This window comes from Hibiscus syriacus, unplaced genomic scaffold (genome assembly GCF_006381635.1).
Source record: "Hibiscus syriacus cultivar Baekdansim isolate YM2019G1 unplaced genomic scaffold, ASM638163v2 tig00110210_pilon, whole genome shotgun sequence".
NCBI classification, from domain to species: Eukaryota; Viridiplantae; Streptophyta; class Magnoliopsida; order Malvales; family Malvaceae; genus Hibiscus; species Hibiscus syriacus.
In genome coordinates, this window is record NW_024062629.1 from 1,419,268 (window position 1) to 1,439,382 (window position 20,115).

At 35.3% G+C, this 20,115-nt stretch overlaps 1 pseudogene; it reads left to right on the plus strand.

Moving 5' to 3' along the window:
- The first annotated feature begins 2,436 nt into the window (after positions 1-2,436).
- Positions 2,437-19,666, plus strand: LOC120113582 (annotated as a pseudogene).
- Positions 19,667-20,115: the final 449 nt, after the last annotated feature.

The window sequence follows — 20,115 nt, forward strand, 5'->3', positions numbered from 1 at the left end:
AATATGCATTGGGCTATGAAAATGAATATGCAAGTTGTGAATGATTTCCAGTTGACAGAAAGCATGATATGCTTATTTTATCAGAATTTTCATGAGTTCATGATTTAAAAAGAAATTTCAGGTCTCAGTGAAGAAATCAACTTGGATAAGTTGGTTTACCAGTTTAATGTTTTAAGTTGAATTATTTTATTTATGTTTATGATATTTTCAGATTTTTCTCACCTTAGATTATTACTGCCTCACTAAGTTATACTTAGCGCGTGATGATTTTCATGCGTAGGTTCTAACAAGGATAAGTACGATCGATAAGGAGCTATCGGAGAATCTTTCTAGAAAGACATACATATTATCAGTAAGACATCTATGATGTTTCTTTTGACTTATAGTGACATGTATAATTATGTCAGTAGTTTCTATTTATCGTATTTATTTTAAATAATTTTTAATAGTAAACTAGAACTATTTTAGTTTATTTTACTTAGTTTAGTTTTATCGGTATCTATGCATGACAAAAATTTATTACAATATTATGTTTTTAAAAGATTTTACGAAAAGACATGATTTAGTAAAATTACTGATTAAATAATGATTTTATTTTCCTGTAATAAAGAAATAAATTATAAGTTGAAATATACTTTAAAATATATTTTAAAAGTTAGAATAAGAGTGTTTTCAAAGGAAACAATTTTTTAGGGAAATTTCACTTCAGTAAATGTTTTCAAATTGATGTAACATTTTTAACTCGTATATCGAGATATATATGGATTAAGAGTGTTATAGAAGAACTCTATGTTATGTAGGAGAATGCAAAAAGAGGAGGTAAGGTTATGGTGCCAATGTAAAGCTACTTTCAGCAGGAATTTTTTTGTTTTGCGTTGGGATCTTTTCGCAAAATTATAATAGTACTAACAACAAATTAATTCCTATATCTCATTCATTTATACAAACACCATTCTTTTTCTCTGCTAAAATTTAAGGATAGTTCTATTTCAAATAAATAAGCAACTTTTTTTTTTATAAAAAAATAACTTTTCAATGAAACTAAAAGCAAATACGAACGACATTGACCTGAACGACGGGATGGCCCAAAACCATCTCATCAACCAAGGCAATTTTTACCCATTAAGGTAGTTCAGAAAAAAAATATTTTATTGAAACTCGTTATTTTGAGGTGATAAATTTAATTAAAAAAATATTATTTAGATGAATTTATTACTTTAACGTGATAAGTTAGGTAAATATTGTAACAAATATTTTAGATCCTAATATAAAAATTTATGTGCCCTAAAACCCTTTTTCTAAGTGCGGTAAAGGGACAAAAACGCCCATCAACCAAAGCAGGCGGAGCCCAAATTAGTATGATCCCAAGAAGAAAACATTTACCGGAAATATTCTAATTTTAGAAGAAAAGAGTAGTTTTGTCCGTTAGTTATTGGTTCTTTAAATCTTAATCTCTTAGTCATTAACTTTTTTTTAACTCATTAACGAAAATCTGACAATTAAAAACCAAACATGTTTTTGTACCTTCTTCTTAAGAAATTAACTCGACGCTGTTTTAATCCCACTATACTCGACACTTATCTAACAAATTCAAATCAAAACCAACGTCATTTTAAAAAAATAACACATCATAACAAAGTCACTAAATAAGTCTAAATTCAGACAAATTCGATTAACTCTGTGACTCATGCAATTTTTCATGCTGTATTCCATTCAAAATAATTAAAAATTAGGTAAACTATGAAGATAGTTTCATATGTTTTCGGTTTGATCGACTTTGGTCATCAATTTTAAAATTAAAGGGAAATGATCACTAACGTTATCTATCCGTTCGGTTTTAGTCCCTCAGCCGTTAACTCCTGTTCGATTTTAGTCCCTCAGTCATGTTAGGGACTTAAACAAAAGGGACTTAAAATTAAAGGGGTTAACAAAATTAATGGTTGAGACTAAAATCGAATGGATCAATAACGTTAGGGACCATTTCCCCTTAATTTTTAAATTAGTAGCCAAAGTTGGTCAGACCTAAACATAGGGGACTATTTGCATAATTTACCTGTAAAATTTGTTGCTTTCAAGTATAATTGAATGAAATTTGAATAAATAAATAAATAAATAAAATTTGAGGATAAAGGTGAAATCTTTCGAGGTCAAGAGCAGTTAATTAACCATAGATAAGGTTAAAGTGATTGATAGTATACTTTAGGAATTTGAGTAGAGTTTCTTCTCATATTCAATGACAGCGAATATATATTTTAATAGTCAAATCAGAATTCTATTGATGAGTTAACGATAGTTAATGATCTAGAATTAAAACCGATCAGTCCGATAATATAAACGGCCAAAACAACTTTATTTTAAATTGGAGTCGAAAATAAAAAGAACTAAAAATATAAGGAACTACACATGTAGTTTACCCTTTTTCTTTAATCAATTGCCATGTCGGGGTTTCGATGCGGTGAAATTGAAATTTTAAGGTTCAATTGCCTGAGCTAAGTTTCTTTCCTAAAACCCCAGCAAATGCGGACACAGTCGCCCCTCATCGTACGCTAAAGAAAGACAATTGTTATCATACATAATTCATAGGTAAACCCAACGGCAAAGCTAAACCGAATTGGCCACCGCGCCATCTCTTCTCAACACTCCTTTCCTCACCCCCAAACTCTATCACTCGACTTAAAACCTTCCCCTCTGCGAAACCCACTTCTCCTTTCTTCTTCCCTTCATCTTTCCCTTCTTTTCTCATCCTCCGACGACGTCGTTCTAATGGACAAACGCCTATAGCTGCATTTCTCAAGGCATTGTTTTGCTTCATTTTTAACTATTCTCAAATGCCGACCAACTGTTTGATTATATGTTTCTTTGGAGTTGCTTCTGTTCACTTTTGGTTCCCCATTTTTGTTTTTGTTTCAGGAGAACGTGAGTCGTTTCAAGAAGACTTTGACTGATTGTACTAGCTTAAATTGGTGGGTTGTTCGGGATTATTATCGTCTAGTCGACTCTGTTAATGCACTTGAGCCAGAAATTCAGAGGCTATCTGATGAGCAGGTTGGTTGGGTTATTTAGAGTCGATTATTTGCATTTCCTTTGTTTGGGTCATCTGAGTGATGGACTGGACTTATTTGTTGTAGTTGAGTGCTAAAACTTCCGAATTTAAGAAACGGTTGAACCAAGGAGAGTCTGTTTCGGATATTCAAGCTGGTTAGTGTTTATCAATCTTGTGTCCAAGAGGGTTGTTTTATGAATTTTATATGAAAAATATGTTCTTTTTGTTGTTTCCTTTTTTTTTCCAGAGGCATTTGCTGTGGTTCGTGAAGCTGCGAAAAGGAAACTTGGCATGCGCCATTTTGATGTGCAGGTATTGACCTTTTTATTTATACGGATTAAAGATAAAATGCATGTATGACGGTGTGATAATGTATCTTTGATTACATCACAGTATACAAGTATGCCTGTCTATTCATTTTGAAGTCCGGTATTATTCTAAAGGTCTTTTAATGGTAGATTATAGGTGGAGCGGTGCTTCATGATGGGTCCATTGCTGAGATGAGAACAGGGGAGGGAAAAACATTGGTTTCCACATTAGCTGCATATCTTAATGCACTGACTGGTGATGGTGTCCACGGTATGCTTTTAATTCTTCCATTTTTTTGGAAAAGGAATTGATCTAAAGATGTACTTTATTGTTTCTGTTGACACTCTAAAAGGTCGAATATGAGGTTCACAGGTTATATAAGGATCTAATAAAATGTTTAGAAAAAGGGACAACTTGTTTATCTAGTTTACCTCTAACTAGATTTAAGCAGTCCTTTGAACTCCCTTTTATTGCAGGCCAATATGGTCACAACTTGTTACTCTTATACAGGCTCACATGGACCAAATGGTGATGTGTTAATTTGACAACGCTGATTTTTCTGTTAACAGTGGTAACTGTGAATGATTATCTTGCTCAACGTGATGCCGAGTGGATGGTTCGTGTTCATAGATTCTTAGGTCTTTCAGTTGGGCTTATTCAGGTATTTTTTATACTAAGTGGCAGAATATTGTAAAACTTGTGTCAGTCTTGTAGAGAGTCAACCACCCAACATTTTATTTTATTCATACATCAGGAGCAGATCTCAATAGCCATTTACATGCTTATATACCCTTAATCGTATTATTTTTTTTCCATTTTTGGTTGCATATAGAAGGGGATGACAGCTGAAGAGAGGAGAACCAACTACCAATGTGATAAAACATACACCAACAATTCAGTGTGTTTCCTAATTTGGCTGGTGCAATTGAATGTTGACTACTGCTAACACCTTTTCTTCCCCTCAACTCAGGCATGCCGAGTTTCTCATAACATTGTTTCTGAACATTTTTTTAGGAACATTTTTTAAGATACAAACCACTTGTACCCAGAAATACTTTTGACAGGAGAAGGGCCCCAAATGCCACTATGGATGATGGAAAAAGGTGTTGCTGGTTCAAATTTGGTTGCAATATATGGTTTTGTGGTGTGTTTGGCTATTTGACAAATTTCACAGGAAAACAAAGACGGATCTTTATTTATAAATAAGTTTGGTAACATTTTGGAAAGATAGAAAAAACTAGGATGACCTAATCTAGAGTGCCATAACATAATTTTATTGGTATTGAGATCAGAAGATAAAACCAGTTTCCTAAGAGCACTGGATAAGACATGATTTTGAGATGCTCGGTAACAGAGCCACTCCCTTTGACTGTAGTGAGAGTGCCATCTGTTATTTTGATAGAAGTTGGTAAGCTGCTTTCACTATATTCATCCAAGATGTCAATATTTCATGTCATATGATCTAATGCACCTGAGTCTATTATCCATTGTACCGAGGAAGCATATGGATTATTACCTTCAGTAGTAGTCATACTGCTCAAAATTTGCAGCAGTTTCTCTATCTGTTTCTTGCTAAAATTGCTTGAGGAATCATTGTGAGAGGCAATATGGGCCTCATTTTGAAACCTGGACCGTGTGGGCTGCCAATCGGCTGGTTTTCCATGCAGCTTCCAACATTGATCTATCATATGACCTGGTTTCTTACAATGTTCACACCATAGGCCATTTTTCCTCTGCTGGTTCCTAGAGTTGGAACTAGTGACAAGGGTTGAAGCATCTGCTCGCTGAACTGGTGGCACCATCAGAGATCTTCAGCTTTCCTCCCGCCGAATTTCTGAAAGTGAAAGAGAGGAATCTGAAATCTGAAAATCAGATTGAGAGGGGGTTGGTCTGGGAAGTGATTTCGGATTCTGAGGGATCCGGATTAGCCATGGGAAAAAATAGAGTTGAACAGAAATTGATTTAAAGAGAATCAGAAATTGGATTGATCGCTCTAACCTGATACCATGTAGAAAACAGAGTAAGTCTTTGTTATTTTATTCTTATATTTTTCAGTAGGACATATTACATCTTTATATACAAATTATGTCTCTAAACTAGGAAACTCTAAGTTAGGAAAGATACTAATCCTAGGAGATGTAATCCCTTGAAATAAGGGATTGAAAAACAAAAAGAATAATTACAGAATCTCTTAACTTAAGGGATGGAACAACTCATTTCTATAATTCCTAGAACCTTACACTTACATAACCTATATATTTCACATGTATTTTCTTTTTCTTTTTCTTTTGATGGTTAAAATTAACGTTGTTGCAGATTTGTGATGAATGCTGTGAAAGCTAAAGAATTTTATCGACGGGATGTCCAATATATTATCAGAAATGGGAAAGCTCTCATTATCAATGAGGTTTTTATGTAGTACTTTTTGGTGTTTCAATGTCTTTGTTGCAGTACCATTTTCCTTAGATCATGTTTGGATGTAATTACTGGTTCCTGCAAACTGTCTAGCTATCCACTAAAGACAAATCATTTTATGTATTTCAACCCAAACATGATGATTGTGCTTATATTACCATCACATACATTACTAGGGAGCAAAGTGTATAGGAGCAAAGTGTATTTCTTTACACTGAAAATACATTTGATTTCATTACCCCTTGCTTGAGTAGAACCTTGTTTTGTTTTTAATGTTAAGTCTAAACTCTAAAGCTTGGAAAAACATAGAAACTTTTGTTGCTTTTGGTGTTTGTAGTTTAATTGTATGTCTTTTTCTTTGAGATGGTAATGAAACATTTATGAAAATCTGCAGCTGACAGGCAGAGTGGAAGAGAAAAGGAGATGGTCTGAAGGGATTCACCAGGCTGTAGAAGCAAAAGAAGGTTTGACAATTCAGGTAGATATGATGCCTGAAAAGTTCTTAACTTCATCTTGACCAATATCAAATATAAATCCTATATTTTCTTGTTCAAAGTTGTAAATTTTCTATATTTGTAGGCTGATTCAGTTGTGGTGGCTCAAATCACCTACCAGTCTCTATTTAAGCTCTACCCAAAGCTGTCTGGAATGACTGGGACTGCAAAAACTGAAGTATGGGTGATAAGTGGATTTCATACACTATATTTGGTCCTTTCTAATTTTTAATGCAACTAAAAAAAATTGCAATCTTGTTTGTAGGAGAGGGAATTCTTGAAAATGTTCCAGATGCCTGTTATTGAAGTGCCCACTAATCTTCCAAACATTCGTAAAGATTTACCCATACAGGCATTTGCTGTAGGTCATTTTGTACTTGAATGTTTCCTTAATAATGTGTATATATTTTTAATATTAGTTAAGTGCTTTTTCTTCTAATATTGTTATTTTGGTTTGTCTGTTCTTATAAGACTGCTCATGGGAAATGGGAATATGTTAGTCAAGAAGTGGAGTACATGTTTAGACAAGGGCGACCAGTTTTAGTAGGGACCACTAGGTAAATTTTCTAGCAGCTGTCAGTATGACATATCCTTCTCTCTCTCTTTTTTTTTACTTTCTATTATTGCTATTGTATTGAAAGTTAATACAATTGGTCAAATTTCATCTTCTGAGAGTGTTGAAAAACTAGAACATCCAAGATATGATCTATCACCTTCTTGTTGCAGTGTCGAGAATTCTGAATATCTGTCAGATCATCTAAAGGATAGAAATATCCCTCACAGTGTCCTAAATGCTCGACCCAAGGTTTGTTAATGTTTTAATTTGATAATACCTTACAGTTGGAGAGAAATATTCCTTGGCTCGATCATTTTACCTATTATGTTTATGTAAGCTTCTTTCACCAGCATTTTCTATTTTTGCCTTCTATTCCATCAGTATGCAGCAAGGGAAGCTGAAATTATTGCTCAAGCAGGGAGAAAATATGCTATAACCATTTCTACTAATATGACTGGCAGAGGAACTGACATTATTCTTGGGGGAAATCCCAAAGTAAGCGTTCTTGTTGCATTCTCTTTAACTTTTTAACATACTACCTTTTAAGTTCTTTTCTTTTTATCCTAAAATATACCGAGAAGGAATTGACATTACACTACTTGTGCCATATCAAGATGCTAGCAAGGGAAATTATAGAGGACAGCTTGCTTTCGTTTCTTTCAGGAGAAGCTCCTACTGTTGAAGTCAGTGACATGGCATGTAACACCCCCAACCTATACCCGACCCGGATATGAGTCAGAGATACTACATTGACTTTAAAACACAACTCTTAACAAATAATAGTAAAATATTTGAACTTATATTAAGAAAATACAATAATATACATACTGTAATATAAGTTTACCAAAATATTCAGAGCATACACAACTTAACCCTTTAATTACATGCCAACTGCTATTTACATAACAAAATGACCTACTGATTAAGTTGCTTCTGATCTGATGGTTGCAGGAGTAATACTGTCAAGCTGCTTCACCTGTCTCGTCTATTTCCTCGGATCCTACGTGTAAAACACTCACACGCTAAGTCATCGACTTAGTGAGGCAATAATAATAACAAGGCAATGTAATGTAATGAAAATGTCATGATCATATGAGATGAGATGCAAACATGTACTTAATCCATGTAGTATACATCATCAATATCCATACCTGTAAGCGTATGACTGTAACATTCATGAATCTGTATTAATAAGTTTATTGGCCCATGATAGCATATTGAGAACCTAAGGTATCGGAGTAATGTGAGGTTGTGCACTATGCTGTCACCACAGCTCGTATAAATGCACCGAAGTGTCCCGTAGAATTGCACCGTAGTGCCATATAATGATGTCCATAAGGACCACATAGAATTCCTTAAGAATCATATACATATACTAGGGATCAAGTATGTGTCTTTCAAGACTTCACACATGTTCCAAAGAATATACATATGTCCCAAAGAACCGCGTAGAATTGCACCGTAGTGCCATATAATAATGTCCATAAGGACCACATAGAATTCCTTAAGAATCATATACATATACTAGGGATCAAGTATGTGTCTTTCAAGACTTCACACATGTTCCAAAGAATATACATATGTCCCAAAGAACCGCGTAGACCCTCTACCCTTGGCATGCCAACTATACCTATAGTTCTCATCTACATAACATAGGCTTTTACATTTCACGTAGTCTATATCGCATAGACATGTAATTCCTTACCTTTTCACATAGCTCATAACTTTTCCCACATATTCATGTTATATAATGCATTTTATATGAACTCATGTCATGTCTCATAATACCGAATATGCTCATGTACCAAGATATAAAATCTAGACTTATCACAAGTCTAGAATGGAGTATATTTCTATAATCATGCTATGCATATGCACTCACCTATACTTCTTTGCCTTTTCCTCGATCGATCCTACTTGTAGATTGTTCCCGAACTTGTGTAGGCTCGGTATCTACATAAACATAATTTTCAAGATGATCATCAGATGTCTATGTCTTGAAATTAAACTTTAATAGCTTACTAATTTAAGAAATTAATAGCTTAGTCTTTCTTTCTTTTCTTCTCTTTTTTTTTTTCTTATGGGGGAATCGGTTCCCCCCCTGGGGGTATCGATTCCCCTCTAGCATTATGGAAATTCATATTCGTTGAGGGGGTATCGGTTTCCCTTGAATGGGTACCGATTCCCCTAACCCGAAAATCCTATTTTGAGCTCGAAAATCCTTTCCTTTCAGCTCAAATATACATATTTCAATCCCTTTAATACTCTTAGCTCTCATACACTTACTTAAACTAATTATTATCCATTCAATACCTCTAAAACTAAGAAAACTACTCATCCATATAGAATTGAAGAATCTTACTCCAATTCCAACTTGTTCTAATTTCAATTCTATTACTTCATACTTCTTAATTAGCTTATTGACAAGTCAAAAATCTTATTCAAACATCAAAAACTCATCCATATCAAAATTTCATCTAAAAACTCATTTTCCAAATCTATCTCTAAAACACTTATATTGTTGTTTTAATGTTATATAAGCTTTCCTTTAGCTTATATAACATCCAAACTTTCATTTCAAATCTTAAAAATCAAAGAAACTACCAAGGTTCAGCTTCTTACCTTTACTTTCAAGCTCCACGTTTGGAGAAGGAAGAGAAGAAGATAAGAAAGAAGGAAGAAGAAATGAGAGGATTCTGGAAACCTAATGCCCACGTGGGTTCTAATATAATCCCCAAGGAATATTTAATTATTTCATTTACTCAATTACTCTTTTACCCTCTTAATTCCCCTTCTTATAATTCAATCCTACACCAATAACTCAAATAGATCATTACACTCTTCCATCATTTTACTTAAATCACCAAATGTTGAAACTTTGCAAATTAATCACTAACCCGGCATGGAGGATGTTACAAATCTCTCCCCCTTAAGAAAATTCGTCCTCGAATTTTTCATTGCACGAACAAATGAGGGTATTGATGTCGCATATCCTCTTCACGCTCCCACGTTGCTTCTTCTACTTTGTGATTTCTCCACAACACTTTGACCAAAGGAATAGTCTTGTTCCTCAATTGCTTAACTTCATGTGCTAAAATTTGAATCGGTTCTTCCTCATAAGTCATATCCGGTTGTACCTCGATCTCTTCTGAATTTACAATATGGGAGGGATCCGATCGATATCTTCGAAGCATTGAAACGTGAAAGACATCATGTATCTTTTCCATCTCAGGTGGTAAAGTTAGCTGATATGCTACAGGTCCTACTTTCTTTACAATCTCATATGGTCCAATAAACCGATGACTCAATTTTCCTTTTCGACCAAATCTCAACACCTTCTTCCATGGAGACACTTTTAAAAACACTTTATCTCCAACTTGAAATTCAATTTCTTTTCTTTTAAGATCAGAATAGGACTTTTGCCGATCCGAGGCCACTTTGAGGTTATGCTGAATTTCTCGAACTTTCTGTTCTACATCTTGAATTAAATCCGGACCAAGAACACTTCGGTCTTTGAGTTCATACCAATTTAATGGAGTACGACATTTTCTTCCATATAATGCTTCATATGGGGCCATCTTTATACTAGACTGATAACTATTGTTGTAAGCGAACTCTGCCAGCGGTAAATACTTTTCCCATGATCCTTTAAATTCCATTACGCATGCTCTCAACATATCTTCCATATCTGAATAGTTCTCTCTGATTGCCCATCAGTCTGAGGATGAAAAGTCGTACTAAAGTCCCCAACGCTCCCCCAACGATTTCTCCATGCAAAGATTTCCAGAATCTAGAAGTGAATCGAGGGTCTCGATCAGAGACTATGGAAACAGGTACTCCATGCAATCTAATAACTTCTCTAATATATAGCTCTGCATACTTTTCCATAGAGAAATCCGTTCTAACCGGAAGAAAATGCACTGACTTAGTTAATCGATCAACAATTACCCAGATTGATTCTCTTTTGTTCGGGGTCAAGGGTAACCCCGAAACAAAATCCATCGTAACATTTTCCCATTTCCATTGAGGAATGAAAAGCGGTTGCAATAATCCTGATGGAACTTGATGCTCGGCTTTGACTTGTTGACATATCAAACACTTAGACACAAATTCGGTGATGCTTCGTTTCATCCCTGACCACCAAAATCGATCCTTCAAATCCATATACATCTTGGTTCCACCCGGGTGCATCGTTAACGGACTGCAATGAGCCTCTGATAAAATTTCTTTCTTCAAGTCGTCATTGTCGGGTATTACAATTCTTCCCTTACAATATAGATTTCCATCTGACTTAATCTCAAAATCTTTAATCTCTTTGTTCTTTACTTGTTCAATTCTTTTCAAACACATTTCATCTTTACTTTGTAATTCTCCTATTCGTTCCAACCATGCTGGTTTAAGGGTTAATTCTGCACAAAGACCACCGTCTCCCGTTAAAGATAATCTTGCATCCATAGCTCGTAAAGCTGCAAACGTCTTTCTACTCAGAGCATCTGCTACCACATTAGCCTTTCCGGGATGAGTCATTATCACATCATAATCCTTTAAGAACTCTACCCATCTACGTTGTCTCAAATTCAATTCTTTTTGAGTCATCAGGTACTTCAGGCTCTTATGATCCGTATATAAGTAACAACGCTCCCCATAAAGATAATGACGCCAAATCCTGAGAGCGAATATTACAGCAGCCATTTCTAAATCATGAGTGGGGTAATTCCTTTCATGTGGTTTCAACTGTCTCGATGCATACGCTACCACCTTTCCTTCTTGCATTAATACACACCCCAACCCGTTATGGGATGTGTCACTGTATACTACAAAATTCTTGCCAGATTCCGGTTGAACCAATATCGGAGTTTCCGTCAGAATTCTCTTTAAAGCTTCGAAGCTTTCTTGACATTCAGAAGTCCAAACAAATGGTACGTTCTTTCTCATTAGCTTTGTTAGAGGCAGCACAATCATCGAAAAATTCTTAACGAATCTTCGATAGTAACCGGCAAGTCCCAGAAAACTCCGAACTTCAGACACATTCTTAGGAACTTCCCAATCCATTATAGCTTTAACCTTCGGAGGGTCTACTCTAATCCCAACTGCCGAGATCATATGCCCTAAGAAAATTACTTCGTCTAGCCAAAATTCACATTTAGACAATTTCGCATAGAGATTTTTATCCCTGAGAATTTGCAAAACTAGCCTCAAATGTGTGCTGTGCTCTTCAATGGACTTCGAGTAAACCAGTATGTCATCAATAAAGACAACAACAAACTGGTTCAGATAGGGCTGAAAAATCCTGTTCATAAGATCCATGAAAGCAGCAGGTGCATTCGTTACTCCGAATGGCATTACGATGAATTCATAATGACCATATCTCGTTCTGAAAGCTGTTTTCGGAATATCTTTCTCCTGGATCTTCAATTGATGATAACCCGAACGTAGATCGATCTTCGAAAATACCGAAGCTCCTTTTAGTTGATCAAACAAGTCATCAATGCGCGGAAGGGGATACTTGTTCTTGATGGTCACCTTATTAAGCTGTCGATAATCAATACAGAGACGCATTGATCCATCCTTCTTTTTAACAATGGAGTATATTTCTATAATCATGCTATGCATATGCACTCACCTATACTTCTTTGCCTTTTCCTCGATCGATCCTACTTGTAGATTGTTCCCGAACTTGTGTAGGCTCGGTATCTACATAAACATAATTTTCAAGATGATCATCAGATGTCTATGTCTTGAAATTAAGCTTTAATAGCTTACTAATTTAAGAAATTAATAGCTTAGTCTTTCTTTCTTTTCTTCTCTTTTTTTTTTCTTATGGGGGAATCGGTTCCCCCCCTGGGGGTATCGATTCCCCTCTAGCATTCTGGAAATTCATATTCGTTGAGGGGGTATCGGTTCCCCTTGAATGGGTACCGATTCCCCTAACCCGAAAATCCTATTTTGAGCTCGAAAATCATTTCCTTTCAGCTCAAATATACATATTTCAATCCCTTTAATACTCTTAGCTCTCATACACTTAAACTAATTATTATCCATTCAATACCTCTAAAACTAAGAAAACTACTCATCCATATAGAATTGAAGAATCTTACTCCAATTCCAACTTGTTCTAATTTCAATTCTATTACTTCATACTTCTTAATTAGCTTATTGACAAGTCAAAAATCTTATTCAAACATCAAAAACTCATCCATATCAAAATTTCATCTAAAAACTCATTTTCCAAATCTATCTCTAAAACACTTATCTTGTTGTTTTAATGTCATATAAGCTTTCCTTTAGCTTATATAACATCCAAACTTTCATTTCAAATCTTAAAAATCAAAGAAACTACCAAGGTTTAGCTTCTTACCTTTACTTGCAAGCTCCACGTTTGGAGAAGGAAGAGAAGAAGATAAGAAAGAAGGAAGAAGAAATGAGAGGATTCTGGAAACCTAATGCCCACGTGGGTTCTAATATAATCCCCAAGGAATATTTAATTATTTCATTTACTCAATTACTCTTTTACCCTCTTAATTCCCCTTCTTTATAATTCAATCCAACACCAATAACTCAAATAGATCATTACACTCTTCCATCATTTTACTTAAATCACCAAATGTTGAAACTTTGCAAATTAATCACTAACCCGGCATGGAGGATGTTACATGGCAGTTTCTAGAAAGGAAATTCTTTCTCGTCACTATAGTTAATAAGAAATAAAGTTTTGGTTCTGAGCAATTTATGGTGTAGGTGTTTTCAAAGGTAAAAGTTGGCCCATCATCAATGGCTTTGCTGGCTAAGGCTGCTTTAATGGGTTTGTGGCTCTTACAGCTTTGTTTCTAGCTTGTTTTTCCGTGTTATATTATCTTCATTTTAGTGATGTTAGCATATATATTTAATTATTATTATACCGCTCTTCCTTTCCATGTGAAATAAACAGAAAAATTTGTTGGGAAAAGCGAAGGAAAGAGCTGGACATATGAGGAGGCAAGATCTATCATTTCAGAATCAGTGGAAATGAGCCAGCCAATGTCTTTGAAAGAGCTGCAGAAGCTTATTGATGAGCAGTCTGAGATGTACCCTCTTGGCCCTTCTATAGCCATTACTTATTTGTCTGTTCTTAAAGATTGTGAAGTACACTGCACCAAAGAAGGGTCTGAAGTGAAAAGGCTTGGGGGGCTTCATGTGATTGGTACATCTTTGCATGAATCCCGTAGAATAGATAACCAGGTTAGTAATTAAATGCAGTAATGACTTGAGCATTTATGCACATCTAAACCGTAACTTAGTTAGCATTTCTGAAATATCAGTCTTGGTTTTAATAATTGCAACAATTATTGTTATTGGAAGCTGAGGACGTAAACTTCCATAATAAAGTGAAAAGTATCTAATTTAAAAGTTAGATTTCCTAAGGATCAATTTTGTTGTTTCCTTTGGTCGTTTGCATATTGTATGTTAAGGCTTATTGTATGCAACTGTGTATGATCAATGTTGTTAAGGCGCAGCAAAAAATCAAGTTTGCACCTCTAAATTCTCTATCTATTCTAGAATATATTCTTCTTTTAATTCCTTTTCCCTTCTCTATTTTTTTTATTTTTCTATCGTAATTTTTCGTTAATTATTAAACTTGAATAATGATTTGATTTAAATTTATAAAATGATGGTAAAATTTATGTCACCTATTATTATTTATTGTTATGTATTATACAATTTTCATATATTTTAAATGTTAATAAAAATATTTCCTTATTTTGCTTGAAAGATCGTCTTTTTTTCACCTTGTGCCTCAGGATATAGTGAGGACTTTGTCCTTTGAGTGCGCCTAATACCCTTGACAACATTGTGTTTGTGTATGATTAATCTAGATAAAAATATTTATAGTTAGATGCTTTGCTAGATTGAATACAAATGGTTTTGTTGCAGCCAGTCCATTATGATTTTATTTGTTTCCTTTTTTTCTGAATCACTCGACTCATTGTTCTATTGGTCAATATTATGCAAGTGTTTATGTTGGGAGTAAAACCTTCTCTATGCAGAGGTAGTACATTATCAAATTTCAAAACGCACTTTCGATCATTCTACCTCCCATTCATCAAGTTAGTGATGGTTTGATTTTGCACGTTCTGTGCCAAACAATTACATTTCTCTCGGAAGGTAGAAATCTAGATGAAATTGCATAAGAAAATGAAAGGAAAAGCTGTAAGTTTCAGTTGAGTGACCCCCCCCCACTCCACAATTGTAACATGTAATTGTAAGATATACACTGCCCTTATGCATGCATAAATGTGCACTTAAATGTTGAGTCTAAAATTTTATTTTATGAATTCTATTATGCCCAAGTTCCCTAAATAATCATTCTCAATTGACAAATTGTCTGAATTTGGATAACTTTGGGGCGCATGATGTTGTTATCTAAAATTTTCCAAGTGATGATCGTGGTCTGATTAGTTGATGAATATACTCTTTTCCCTCCTTTGAGAATCACGTCATGTTACTCTTGAAGGCTTGCATTGCTAACAGCTGAATACTTTGTGATAGAATATTACTTGAAAAGCAATAATGTTAACCTTGTTCATTTAGGGGCTATGTTCTTTTTGTTTTGGGGTGATTAGAGAGTGAATTTATAATGCATATTTTTTATTTCTTTTCTATTTATTGCAGTTTACACATGGTTCTAATTTCACATAACAATGCAATGGTCTTTCACAGCTTCGTGGTAGAGCAGGAAGGCAAGGGGATCCTGGATCCACACGGTTTATGGTGAGGTAAAGCTCTATTAATTATTTATTTGCATTTTAAGATTAAAACGACTTAGCTTTTTTTTTTCAAAGTTAACTTGGCTAGTGTTGCTTGGTTTCTAGGGATTGGTTAAGTGAATTTTCTTGTCTTTCCATAAAGTTAAGTGCACATGGGATGGGAATTTGATGATTGTGCACCCTTCTTATCTTTTCATAAAGTGAATCCTTGTCTTTAATGGATATAATTAACAATATTTAGAATGACTCTTCTCTATTTATTGATGTTACAGCTTGCAAGATGAGATGTTTCAAAAGTTCAATTTTGATACTGAGTGGGCTGCAAAGCTTATTTCAAAAATTACAAATGATGAAGATATACCTATTGAAGGTGATGCAATTGTAAAGCAGGTACACATTGGCCTCACCTATGTGTAAGCTAGAAACATTCTCTAGTTTTCAGAGCCTTAAAACTTGGTAGCATCTTCTCCGTATTATTGATTCGAATAACTTCATATTTGTAGCTTTTGGGGCTTCAAATCAATGCAGAGAAGTATTTCTTTAACATAAGAAAGAGCCTGGTTGAGTTTGATGAAGTTTTGGAGGTATGTGCTTGGAAACAACAGACCATATTTGGACATCTTGATGAACTAATCAACATGATCTTGCACTTAATAGGCATTTGACACTTTGACTACACATTTATTTATTTTTGAAGTTCTTAAAAGACCATCTTGCAGGTTCTTTATCTTTTGTCTGAAAATGAATCCTTGAAAAGACTAACCATCAAATTGTCTCATCTAAGTTATTTGATCTGCTTTTATCAGGTTCAAAGAAAGCATGTCTATGATCTCAGGCAGTTGATTTTGACGGGTGATGATGAAAGTTGTTCCCAACATGTATTCCAGTGAGTATTCTAATTAAATTATACATGTTTGTGTGATCTGGCCTAGTAGATTTCCCAAGTTCAATTGCAGCCAAGGGACATGCATGCTCGGTTGTATGCAAGTCTCCCCTGTTGGTCGTTTAGCATATATGTGATAGGAAGTCAGACTGGATTGGAACAGTATGAAAACAAGTCAATCTTGCTGTTGTGTTTTTTAAAACAAATGTACAAGCATGCTCCAGTGCCTCCTTTATTTATCCTTCTAGCATCTATCTCATAGCAAGTCAGTGTGGATTGGAACAATATGAAAGCTAGTCAATCTTGCTGTTGTTTATCTTGGGACAGTATTATTGAAGTAGGTGCTAACTTCTTTACCAATTTTTTTCTTATCTCTGTTTAAAATGCCTTGCAAAGTTGGTAAGAAGTTAAATTCGTTAATGGCTAATTTTCTATGGGGCGATAAAGAGGAAAAGAGGAGAATTCATTGGGTGAATTGAACCATTGAACGGAGGCGGTCTAGGTGTCCAAGATTTGAATCTCACCAATCGGGCTCTATTGGGTAAGTGGGTGTGGAAATTTGCCAATGATAAAAATTCCCTATGGAAAAGTGTGTTGTGCAGCAAACACAAGGTTAGTTGCAATAATATGTCTATTAGGGAGGTCACTTATCCGCAATCTTCTTGGATTTTGAGAGGAATTGCTAATAATTACTTGAAGAATGATTCGGTAGGAGATTGTCTTAGATCAAACTCGAAGTTGAAAGTGGGAAATGGAAAGTCCATTTCTTTTTGGAATGATGCATGGGTTGATGAGAGTTCTTTAAAATTTCTTTTCCCTAGAATTTTTGTGCTCTCTCCTAATAAAGAGGGGAAGGTTGTAGAGTTTGGAAGCTTTGAACCGAGCGGTTGGGTGTGGAATGTCCAAACTAGAAGGAATTTGTGTGATTGTGAATTGGTTCAATGGATGGATTTGATGTCTAAACTGAAGGATATTCAACTATCAGAGCTGGTGGAAGATTTTTTATCGTGGTCTGCTAGTGGAGATGGTCTATATTCGGTCAAATCTTGCAGAAATACTCTTGCCAGTGAGTTTGGGGGTAGTGCTTTGTGGATACAAGGGGTTTGGATAGGTCTTGCTCCACCTCGGGTGGAAGCTTTCCTTTGGCGGCTTGCACATCAGAAAGTAGCAGTCAAAGCTGAGTTGGTTAAGAGAGGTATACCCCTAGGAGATGATATTTTGTGTCCTTTGTGTAAGAAACAGGAGGAATCAGTGCAGCATTTATTTATTTCTTGTAATGTTGTTTGGGAATTATGGAACAAAATAGCTAGTTTCTAGGACATATCGTTGGTGTTACTACAAGATCCTCCTTCGCTTCTTAGTTCATGGGGTGAACTCGATGATTTGGAAATTTATTCCGGAAGTCATCTTTTGGTCAATCTGGAAAGTTAGGAATGCAATGGTTTTTGAAGGATCTCTTCTTGACAGAATGTCTTTGTTCTTCATTGTTAGATTCAGGCTTACTAAATGGTTCCTAGCCAAATTTCCTAAGATAACTATTCAGGAGGATGTATTGATTGGTAATCCATCCCTTGCAGATGGAGTATCACTATTGAAAGCTAAAGATCGTCATGTCTTACGATGGATTCCCCCCCGGTAGATTTCCTAAAGATGAATGTCGACGGAGCTGTTAGGCTTGATGATTTGGGTGGAGGAATTGGAGGTATATTAAGAGATTGGAATTGCTGTACCCTTTTGACTTTTTCAGAGAATGTTAGTCAAGGAACTCCTCCACTTGCTGAATTAAAAGCTATAAAAAGAGGCATTGAAATTTTTTTGTCATCACGTTGGGAGTTTGTTGGTAGGTTGATCGTTGAGAGTGATTGTTCGTCTGCAGTGGAATGGATTCAGTCCCCGGTTTTGGCTCCAGTTTTTTTATCACATCTAGTTTATCAGATTTCTACTCTTATCACGGGAAAGGTTCATTCAGTGAGGTTAATTCCAAGGGCGTGCAATGGAGAGGCAGACAGTTTAGCAAAGAAAGGAAGGCCTCGTTTGCAGAAACTCCCACTTCCATTCTTATATCCTGGAGTTTCTGCAGACTCATTTGCAGCGATCTCAGAGGAAGATTTACTCGAATCTCTTAAACAGCTACATGAATCAAATTCTGTAGATATTGACAATTTTCACCTTCCAAACTTGCCAAAACCTCCAGATGGCTTCAGAGGAATCCGCAGAAAGAATTATTCTCTTCAACTCTGGCTGGCTATTTGCTTTGATGGTTCAACAAAGTTGGTAGATAATGGCAATGCATCCGTAGTTCAGTTTAGTTCTACACTATTTTGATTCTCAATAATAGCCATTTAACATTTTACTCTAGGAATGGGAGGTATCGGCCAGAAGTTAACCTTCTTCGTAAACACCTTGGGGATGTTTTGATTGCTACATACTTGAACACTGTACAAGAATCTGGTTATGATGATGCGTACATAAAAGATATTGAGGTTAGGTGTTTCTCTTACATTTTATAATAATTTGAGTAATTTTTCAATCCATGGTTTGAACCTGTGATAGTTCTTGTGGTAACATGGCTTGGTTTTCCTTTGACCTAGCTTTTTTTACCATCCAAATCCTAGTTGATCTCTGTAAATATATGTGTTTGACTTGTTTTGCTTCAGTAAAGTGATGTATATGTTGTTTGGCGAGCCCATTTCAACTGCTTTCTTAGCTATCTGTTTCTTTTTTAGTCTATCCTTTTACTGCCTCACATTTGCCATCCAAGATCTTGTTTATGTCCTCCCTTATTAGCTGCTAATTTTCTTACTATTGGAATTCAAAGAGCAGTTCTTGTCAAGACTCTGGATTGCTTCTGGAGGGATCAATCTTGCGAACATGAATAGGCTGTGTTCTGCGGTATTTAATCTGAATACGTTGTTTTTGTTATCTTCAACTTCCAAATATATATTCATTCTTATGGCAATCTTTGACAGGTAAATGTTAGAAGCTTTGGGCACAGAAACCCTCTTGAAGAATATAAAATTGATGGGTGTCGCTTTTTTATCTCAATGCTCAGTGCAGCACGAAGGTTAACTATAGAATCACTCTTACATTATTGGTCATCACCTATGGAATCCCAAGAGCTATTTTTGTCATGAAAGCTGATTCTGGTCAAGCTAAGGTTTGTTTCTTATGTTTACCTGAGCATCTAAACTAAAGACTTAGGCCGAGTTATTCTCATTCTCCTTTGGATGTACTAATGGTTTCAACATCACCCTCTTATGCTGTGTTTTAACTTAGCTCTTCATTCATTATACAAGAAAGAACATACTTCTTACGAATATCCTGACCAAAGCATTAGCTACTCTTAGTATCTTTTGTCTGTCAACAAGTTGCTTAAAGCAAAACTATCACTTAATCTGAAAATATCTCAACTAGTACCAGACTTCAAAATACGAAAGACCCAAAAATTCGGGGGATGTGGACTTGGTATTTGCTGCAGCATAGAGTCAGCCGTAGTCTCTGCAACATATCCCAAGACCATTTTTCCTTTTTGTTTGCAGGTGATATTTGATTATATTAACTTTCACCCTCTAAAAATGTATCTACTGCATTTGATTGGATAAAGTTGTGCCGTTCTCTTCAGTGGTAAATGGAATAAAGCTCAAATAGTACCTTTCTGAAAAGGGTATTTT